This window comes from Xenopus tropicalis, chromosome 1, assembly GCF_000004195.4.
Source record: "Xenopus tropicalis strain Nigerian chromosome 1, UCB_Xtro_10.0, whole genome shotgun sequence".
In the NCBI taxonomy this organism is placed as follows: Eukaryota; Metazoa; Chordata; class Amphibia; order Anura; family Pipidae; genus Xenopus; species Xenopus tropicalis.
The window spans coordinates 100,919,957-100,930,420 of NC_030677.2; positions in this window are offsets into that span (position 1 = coordinate 100,919,957).

Genomic DNA, 10,464 nt, shown 5'->3' on the forward strand with positions numbered 1-10,464 from the left:
GATACAGAGGAATATGGAACAGGAGCACAGAACAGCAACCAACTTTGTTGCCTCAGAAATCAAACTTTTATAGACATTAAAGGAACAGTAACACCAAAAAATAAAAATGTTTTTAAGTAATCATAATACAATGCACTGTTGCCCTGCACTGGTAAAATTTGCACATTTGCTTTAGAAACACTTCTATAGTTTATATAAAAAGCTGCTGTGTAGCCATGGGGGCAGCCATTCAAGCTGGAAAAAGGAGAAAAGGCACAGGTTACATAGCAGATAACAGATAAAACACCATTGTATTGTACAGAACTTCCGTTCTGTTATCTGCTATGTAACCTGTGCCTTTTCTCTTTTAAATGGCTGCCCCCATGGCTACACAGCAGCTTCATTTACTAAACTATAGTAATGTTTCTAAAGCAAATACACCAGTTGCACCAGTGCAGGGCAACAGTACATTATACTGTAGTTCCTTTTATACACTTTGATTTTTTGGTGTTACTGTTCCTTTAAAAGACATGGCTGATGGCCTGTGGCATTACATCACATGCAGTATATGCATATAAGTGATATGTGTGTTGAAAACCCTTCTAGCCACACCAACCCTAACCCACCCTAACCCAATCCGGGCTGTTGCACTGAAATGATTTACATACCCAAACCACTCATCTCTGCTGGGGGTAAATGATCTGCCCAAACCCACCCAACCTGTTCTTCCCGCTGGTTTAGTGCTGAACTGTGCATCACCATTGCATGTGCAATGCAGTGCTGAAGAGTAGTTCTGTACATTTTTAGTAATATGTTTATAAATTATTTTTGTTTTTTTGGTTTATACTAGTCCTTAATCACATGGGTTGCTTTTGATCAATAGTTGTATGCCTCAGAAAGGCATACAAGATACATGATGCCCCAACAGAGTTCTCAGTAGCTAAGTTGTAGCCTATACTCCCATTTTTTTGCTCATACTCCTCATGTCCCAAACCACTGCTACCAGTCATCCAAATGCATCTCCACAAAATCTGTGCTTTCTTCCCAAGTTATAATTTGGGTTGCACACCTGGAGGGTATTTTAATGGGCTGGCGGGTAAAAATTATGCTTTGCAAGTCCATATAAAGGCACTGCCCCACAAACATGTCATACATGTTACTTATTACCATTAAAACTTATTGGCGTCTTTTTTGTATTATATATAAGCAGCGGCCTCTGATCACACTGTTTCAGTCTGCAGCTGTTGTTTCTTAATAGTTTCCTGATTTATGGTAATTCATTAGTTTGTTGTAATACTATTGTAAAGTTTTGTGTAACTTGTTGCAACTATATAAATGATGATATTTTACCAGTGCCGTTAAATGTAGTTTAGTATAATTTGTTCATCAGGGACTAGTGATTTTTAAGATGTCTCTTTCCAGTAACATTCAAACTATTGGGGTTTTTACATGCCGTGAGTGCTGTTGCAATAACATTAAATGACCACAGTCACTATGCGTTAAAATGTCATACATGCATATAAAGCCACTGCTTGCACCTCCGTATAGTTGTGCTGAGTACCTGTTTGTTCAAAAATCATGCATAAATGGTCCTATTGACTCTGGAGAAAGCTGTTGCTGAACTGTGGGTCAAAAAAACGGCGATTGTTTCGCAAATTGTACATGGCACTATGGATTTGTATGTAAATAACCATTACTTGTTTGCATGTTACAAGAGGACCAGAGACAGGGGAAGTTAGTGCCCTCTAGTGCACACTGATGTCTCCTAAGCGTTAAGGCAAAATGTTTTTAGCTGGCAGGCACTAGTGTATACTACTGTATTACATATCTCATAGATTAAAGAATTTGTCAAAAACTTGGGATCATCTCTGAGCAATGCAAAAGGTTTTAGGCCATTATTAAACTAAAAATGACAACATGCAGACTTAAAAAGCTGTTATAAGGTGCTGAAGACACCTTACATACCCCCCAACGGGACAGTCCTGGTTTTTACAGCGCGTCCCGCTGTCCCGGATTGTTTAATGAATGTCCCGCATTACGGAAATGCAGAACATTCATTAAACTATCCAGGCCAGCGGGACGCGCTGGCTACAGCGGATCGCTCCGGCTCCTTCTTCTTGGGCTCCCGCTCCTTATTCGGCTCCTCGTACGGCGGCGACAGGTCCTTTTATAAGGTTGCGCCCGTGCGTACGTGTGACGTCACACGTACGCACGGGCGCAACCTTATAAAAGGACCTGTCGCCGCCGTACGAGGAGCCGAGTAAGGAGCAGGAGCCCAAGAAGTCTATGGGGGCCGCAATGGGGGCCGCTATGTATGAGGTACTCACTATGGGGGCAATTGGGGGGGTACTGTGTATGGGGGGCACTGTATGGGGTCACTGTGTATGGGGGGGCTCTGTGTATGGGGGGCTCTGTGTAAGGAGGGCTACTGTGTATGGGGGGCACTGTGTATGGGGGGACACTGTGTAAGGAGGGCTACTGTGTATGGGGGGGGCACTGTGTATGGGGGGGCACTGTGTATGGGGGGCACTGTGTATGAAGGGCTACTGTGTATGGGGGGGCACTGTGTAAGGAGGGCTACTGTGTATGGGGGGCACTGTGTATGGGGGGCACTGTGTATGGGGGGGCACTGTGTATGGGGGGCACTGTATGGGGGGACACTGTGTAAGGAGGGCTACTGTGTATGGGGGGGCACTTTGTAAGGAGGGCTACTGTGTATGGGGGGCACTGTGTATGGGGGACACTGTGTATGGGGGGGCACTGTGTATGGGGGGCACTGTGTATGGGGGGCACTGTATGGGGGGACACTGTGTAAGGAGGGCTACTGTGTATTGGGGGCACTGTATGGGGGGGCACTGTGTAAGGAGGGCTACTGTGTATGGGGGCACTGTGTATGGGGGGCACTGTGTAAGGAGGGCTACTGTGTATGGGGGCACTGTGTATGGGGGCACTTTCTATGGGGGCATTGTGTATGGAGGGTACTTTCTATGGGGTGCTGTCTATTAGGCCATCGTGGGCACTATTTTAACTATTTTAAAAATGGGGTGTGGCAATTGGGGCATGGCCAAAAATTTTGCCGAGCTGCGCGTGGCAACTCTTTTTGTCCCTCTTTTCATTTTTCAAATGTTGGGAGGTATGACCTTATACAATTCTGAGCACTGTACCTATTCCACTTAACATCTAAATGAAATACAGTCTATACATTACACTTGTGTAAGCTTATGGTAAATTGGAACTCACACAACCACAACCATATGCTACACCAATACTTTTCCCGGTGTGAAACTATTTCTTTCAGGCATGAGCCCTCACATATGGTGGGGCCAGGATAATGCGTAACTATAACTCACACAAAGAAGGGCACCAGTGGTTCTTGAACTTAACCATGAACTTTTCTATCCATATAGGAGTAATAACAAGCAATACTAATGCAGAATTCACCCTTAGCACAGATCAGGCGTACATGTGCAATACTTGATCAATAAGACTATATCCCTGCAACCGGCACAATATGTAGTACTATAAGACCTGGCGTTACCCCTAACTTTCAGGAATCTCTTTCCAAGTGGAACCCAGGCAATTCTCTACTTTGCCTTGAGTCTATAAACTTTGTCCCCAAAGTAAATATTGTCCTTTTACATCCTTTCCCTTGATCCACCATTTGTGATGTCTGAGTGTTCCCTCAGGACACCTGACAGGAAATAATGCATGTATGCATTATGTTACAATGCTGTAACAGGAAGAAGTATGGAAGCAAAAGACAGAACTCCTTCAATTAATTGGCTGATGTGACCTAGCATGTATGTGTGCCTTGGTTTGTTTGTGTGCACTGTGAATCTTATGATTCCAGGAGACGGCCCTTAATTCTTAAAATGGCAATTTTCTATTTAGCATTAACCAATGACACATACTACTAAAAAGGATATTTTCATGAAAATGGTTTATTTAGATGAAGCAGGGTTTTACATATTAGCTTGTTTATGCAATATATTTTTATAGAGACCTGCATTGTTTGGGGGTATGGTTTCCCTTTAAGCCTAGATTCCACTATGATCCCACCTGCTTGCCCAGGTGGGCTTCTATACAAAATGGACGTGAACCACATGGCTGCTCTGCTATTACCCACCTGCCATCTAGTGGTCAAACTAGACAACTACCGAAGTGAAAAAAAAAACACAGACTCCTTTGAAATTGAGAAGGTAAGGGCAATCTTTGAACCCAATGCTTCTACAACATAATGTACCACATATATATCACTTGAAGCAGATCCCAATCATTGTGAAACACCCACATCTATTGCTGCTGCTTCCTCAATAAACTGGCAATACTCTGCCTCTCACTATGCAAATGTTTCATCATAATATGTGTGACCCAGAGATGTGTCGAAGTACAACATCAATACACTAAAGATTATACTGCAGAGTGATGTTGTACCTTCAAGTGCTTTGGTAAGAGGTGCATCATGTTATTTTATAAAGCACAGGAATAGGGAAACATTTACTATTTTCAAACTTTGAACGCTCAATATTTAAAAATAGACCTGGTTTTGGCAGCTTTTTCAACAAGTGTTTTTTTTCTTATTCTGTTGTTTATTTACTAGAGTTATCAGATTTAAAGGTGAACTATGGCTTTTCAATAATATTTCTTTTTCTCTTTTTAAAAAGAGATTAGTCTACATAAATTAGTAATATTATTCTTTGTATTTAATTTTAGTTCATGCCCATTTCCAAGCCACCTCCACTCTGACTCCAGTGGGAAAATAAACAACAGGGCCCAGGTACCTAGGATGGAAGAGTACTAATTATTTTTCCTTTTGTGTTTTCGGTGTGGAGCCAAAAAAGAACACTGGGCACTTAAGAAAGTTCCTGGATGAGAAAACCATCCCCACATGACTAAGTGAGGCCTTTCCTGCCATGCATCAGCACCGGAGCCTACCTAAAGTTCACTTCTTAGCAGCAATCCTGTCAATTTTGCAGAACAGTCACAGAAATCACCCTACCAATGTTCCTTCTTGGCTATGTGTGCAAAAAAAGTAATTTTAAATTTGTGTGTGCATTTTTGAAAACTGTGTGCTATGGCCAGAATAATACAAAATGTGTTTTTATGCTGCCCTCAAATTTTGTGTGCACACACACAAGTACACAGCTTTGCCCCCACCCACTGCTACACAAAGGCCCGCAGCTCTTCCTGGTAGCTTTGCCTAGTCATTTTGCATTTAATGAAAGTAGAGATATTTCGTTGTTGGTGCATGCCCCATAGTCCACTCCAAAATTAACCCCTACACACTTTATTCTGCATCTGGCTATGAGACCTGTAGCATCATAGTGACAGTTTTTCCTACTACTATCCCATTGCCATAGCCTTTGGTCCAAATGGACATCCCCAGGCTTGGGTCATCATAGGCAGCCCTTCAGGTTTAGGAAATGTATGTGTGAATCCCTTAGGAGGGACTTTTAGAGATAGATGGTCAAGCTTATAGTATCCGTTCCAATTCACCCAGATAATGCAAACTGTCCTTCTAGGCTCCGTACCTGTCCCATTCTCTGCTTGGCCTACTTATGAACACCTGGCACTTCAAGCCCTTAAGGTCCCTTGGCTCTTTGCAAAAGAAAATGTTCCCAGGGCAGGTAACAAGGAAACTGCATCAGCAGAGGAGCATTAGGACAGCATGTGGTCGCCAAACGAGCGGATCTTCTCCCAATATACTCACTTTAGGTGGATCATTTTGGGCTAATTTGAACATTTGGCTCTAGAATGTTGGGTATATGAGCCATTGGACCGCTGGCTCTTTGAAACAGTCCCCGATCTGACGGAAAAAATGCCTGATTGAGATCTGGCAGATTTTCGGCCCGTCGGGGGTGCCCATACACAAGCAGATTAGCTGCCAAATCGGTCTGAAGGACCCAAATCTGCAGCTGAAATCTGTCCATATATGGCCACCATAAGATCTGCATTTCCTGGCAAATATGAGATTTGACTGGATAGGATGCAGTGATTTCAATTCTTTCTAATACAGTGATAATTACAGGCATTTTGTCACCCATGCAAAAGACAATTTTGTGTTAGTGACAAGTGTCCCATGTTTTTTTGAATCCACAACAATAGGTCACCACCATTTTGTGGTAGTTGTCATCAAAGCAATCTATGAATCACCAATAAATCTTGGTACGTGCCAGAAAGGAGGACCTGATACACAAGCACTAAAACAGACTATATGAGATTATGGATAGTAAGGAGGGAGGGGGGAATGTGAGGAATGGAAGGGTAGAGCAGTAAATTAAATGATCTCTATGCCAGTGTTATAAAGGTGGGGCAGGCAATAAAAGATCTTTAAAGAAATACTGTGAAGGAAAAACATGTTTTTTTCAAAACACAGTTAATAGAGCTTCTCTGGCAGAATCCTGCATTGAAATACGTTTTTCAAAAATGCAAACATAGTTACATAGTTACATAGGGTTGAAAAAGAGTCCATCAAGTTCAACCCTTCCAAGTAAACCCAGCACACACAACCTATACTTACCAATGTATACCAACACATACATAAGCTATATATACAAACATTAATACTAATTGTAGATATTAGTATCACAATAGCCTTGGATACTGTGCTTGTTCAAAACTCATCCAGGCCCCTCTTAAAGGCATTAATAGAATCTGCCATTACCACATCACTAGAAAGGACATTCCACAACCTCACTGCCCTCACCGTGAAAACCCCCCTACGCTGCTTCAAAAGGAAGCTCCATTCCTCTAATCTAAAGGGGTGGCCACTGGTGCGTTGATTGTTTTTATTGGAAAATAAATACCCCTTATCTGCCTATAATCCCCTCTAATGTACTTATACAGAGTAATCATGTCCCCTCGCAAGCGCCTCTTTTCTAGAGAAAACAATCCCAACCTCGACAGTCTAACCTCATAGCTTAAATCTTCCATCCCCTTTACCAGTTTAGTTGCACATCTCTGCATTCTCTCCAGCTCATTAATATCCTTCTTAAGGACTGGAGCCCAAAACTGCACTGCATACTCATGGTGAGGCCTTACCAGAGACTTATAAAGAGGTAAAATTATGTTTTCATCCCTTAAGTTAAGACAGTATTTTACTTGCTTTAGTAGCCACAGAATGACATTGCAAGGAATTAGACAACTTATTATCTACAAAAAACCCCAGATCCTTCTCCATTAAGGATACCCAACAAACTACCATTTAGTAGATAGCTTGCTTTTATATTATTTCTACCAAAATGCATAACTTTGCACTTGTCCACATTTTCCAGTTTACTGCACAATTTTCCAGTTTTGTCAAATCGCTCTGTAAAGCGGCAGCATCCTGCATGGAACTTATAGTTTTGCACAATTTAGTGTCGTCAGCAAAAATAGAAACAATACTTTCTATGCCCACCTCCAGGTCATTAATAAACAAGTTAAAAAGTAAAGGACTAAGGACTGACCCCTGCGGTACTCCACTAACAACACTGGTCCAATTAGAAAATGTTCCATTTACCACGACTCTTTGTAATCTATCCTTCAGCCAGTTCTCTATCCATTAACTAATATTGCAATATTCCTCAATTTGATCATTAGCCTTCTGCGAGGTACTGTATCAAACGCTTTAGCAAAGTCCATGTAGATGACATCAACTGCTATTCCAGCATTAAGGTTCCTGCTCACCTCTTTTAGGCGACTAAATTAGTCTTGCAAAATCTGTTACGCATAAAACCATGCTGGCACAAACTTACAGTATTGTGAACTGCAATGTATTCAAGTACCCTATCCCTTATTACCCCTTCCAAAAGCTTTTCTACTACTGATGTTAGACTAACAGGCCTATAGTTTTCAGGCTGAGAACGGGATCCCTTTTTAAATAATGGCACCACGTTAGCAATTCGCCAGTCTCTCAGCACCATGCCAGATCTCAAAGAATCCTGAAAAACTAAGTGAAGAAGCTTGGCAATAACATCGCTAAGCTCATTTAATACCCTGGGATGAATCCCATCCGGTCCTGGACCTTTGTTTATCTTTACATGTTCAAGTCTCTTTTGAATTCCCTCCCGAGTGACCCATGCGTAGCTATATTACTGGGCATATTAAAAGGGAAGCCTTCATTAGCTGGCTCCTCAAATGTATAGACAGATGAAAAATAAGTGTTCAAAATTTCTGCTTTTACCCCGTTCTCATCAACCAAATTACACCCCCCCCCCCCCCCCCGTGATAATAAGGTTCCAACCCCTTCTTGCTTCATTTTTTTTAATATTCACATAATTAAAAAATAATTTTTTGTTATTTTTACTCCTAGCTGCAATACCCCTTTCCATCTCTATTTTAGCTTGCTTGGTAGCTTTTTTGCATGCTTTATTTGCTTCCTTGTACCTGATGAAAGTTTCTGCTGTCCCAGCTAACTTGAATGCTTTAAAAGCACGGTTTTTCTTACTAACCTCGACACTAACACTTTTATTCAGCCATAAAGGTTTTGCTTTGCGATGCCTCTCCTTGCTTACAAGAGGAATATACTGATCTGTATACTTGCAAAACAATGTTTTAAAGATGTTCCATTTTCCTTTTGTGTCTAACCCTATAAAAAGCCTTTCCCAGTTGACACATTGCAGGGATGCCCTTATACTGGCAAAGTCTGCGCGTCTAAAATTGAGCATTTTAGTTAATCCCACTGCAGCATTATCTCAAAGGAGACCATGTTGTGATCACTGGTTCCTAAATGCTCACCCACACAAATGTTAGAGGTGAGTTCAGTATTATTAGATATTACCAGATCCAAAATGGAGTCATTCCTAGTATGTTCTTGAACCACTTGAAATAAAAAGTTGTCCCAGTAGATTTTTCTGACTTAGCCACCCCATTACTCCAGTTAATGTCCGGATAATTAAAGTCCCCCATAATAACAACTTGACCTTGTTCTAAAGCCTCCTCCATTTGCAATAGTAGCTGGGCCTAATACCCCTCACTTATACAGGGCATTTTATAGCATATACCAATAATCATTTTCTTTGTAAATACATCAGAAAATTAATTTTGTGCTTAATCTTAATACTTAACCTTTAATTCATCACTCATTAAAAAAATCCATCACAATAAAATATATCAAAAATCAAGTAAGGTCTGAATTCATTAATCCATGTCATGGTGTGATATAAATCAAATTAAAAACACACATACATACTCAATTTAAACTGATTACACCTTAGTGCAATCAGCACACCTTAGTAGCTTAGTACTGTTTTGTCACTGTGATTATTAAGATTAAGCACAAAATTAATTTTCTGATGTATTTATTTAGGGTGGTAGACACCGTGTGCAATATCTATTAGCTAGCTTACTGGGTGTTGGACTCTTTTTCTGTTATAATATTCTCATTTTCTTTGTAACCTTTAGCCCTGCTGAAATTTCTACCCTAAGAGATTAGACATTTCCCTTGGTAATGTCTTTACTACACGGCTTTAACTCTGACTTTACAAAACCCTCCACCCTTTTTAATCTCTCTGTCCCTCCTAAACAGTTTTTTTTATATTAATTAATAATTTATTTATTTAATATTGAAATTTAACATGGGGCTAGCCATATTCCCAGTGTCGGACTGGCCCACAGGGATACCAGGAAAACTCCCGGTGGGCCCAGGTGTAAGTGGGCCCTCCTGCTTCTAACCATATGGCCTAGTTCATGGTTATTTCCTATGGGAACAAATCGACTAAATTTAAAGAAGAATGGATTATAGTATGTAAAGATTAAAAACTAGGAAAATAGAGGTTGAGTGAGAAGTGGATGAAAAATAGTTTAAAGAGTGGGCCCACCGTCTAAGGCTTTTTGTTGGGCCCCTGGCATTTCAGTCCAACACTGCATATTCCTCATTTCCCAGGGTGCCACAGCCATGTGACCTGTACCCTGATAAACTTCAGTCATATGTTACTGCTGAGCTGCAAGTTGTAGTGATATCACTCTCCTCCCCCCCTCCAGCAGGTGAGCAGCAGAACAATGGGAAGGTAGCGAGACAGCAGCTCCCTGACACCTGTATTGCTAAAAGTGGAATCAGAATAGCATTTAGGGCCGTAACAGACAGGGAGATTAGTCGCCGCATGACAAATCTCCCCTGTCGCGGGCGACTAATCTCCCCGAAATGCCATCCCACAGGCTAGAACCTAAATCGCTGGTGGGATGGCATACGCGGCACTGTGATTTCCCAAAATTGCCGAAGTTGCCTTGAGAGGAAACTTCCGCGATTTTGGCGCCGCGTATGCCATCCCACCGACGATTTACATTCTAGCCGGTGGGATGGCATTTCGGGGACATTTGTCGCCTGCGACAAGGAAGATTTGTCACGTGGCAACTAATCTCCCCGTGTGTCACGGCCCTTAGAAGTAAAAAAATCCAAGTCCAATTACATGGGAGAAGGAGATACAATAGGTTATCTGAAAGCAGTTCTAATGTGTAGCGCTGGCTCCTTCTAAAAGCTCAGAATCAGGCACAATGCAATGAGAT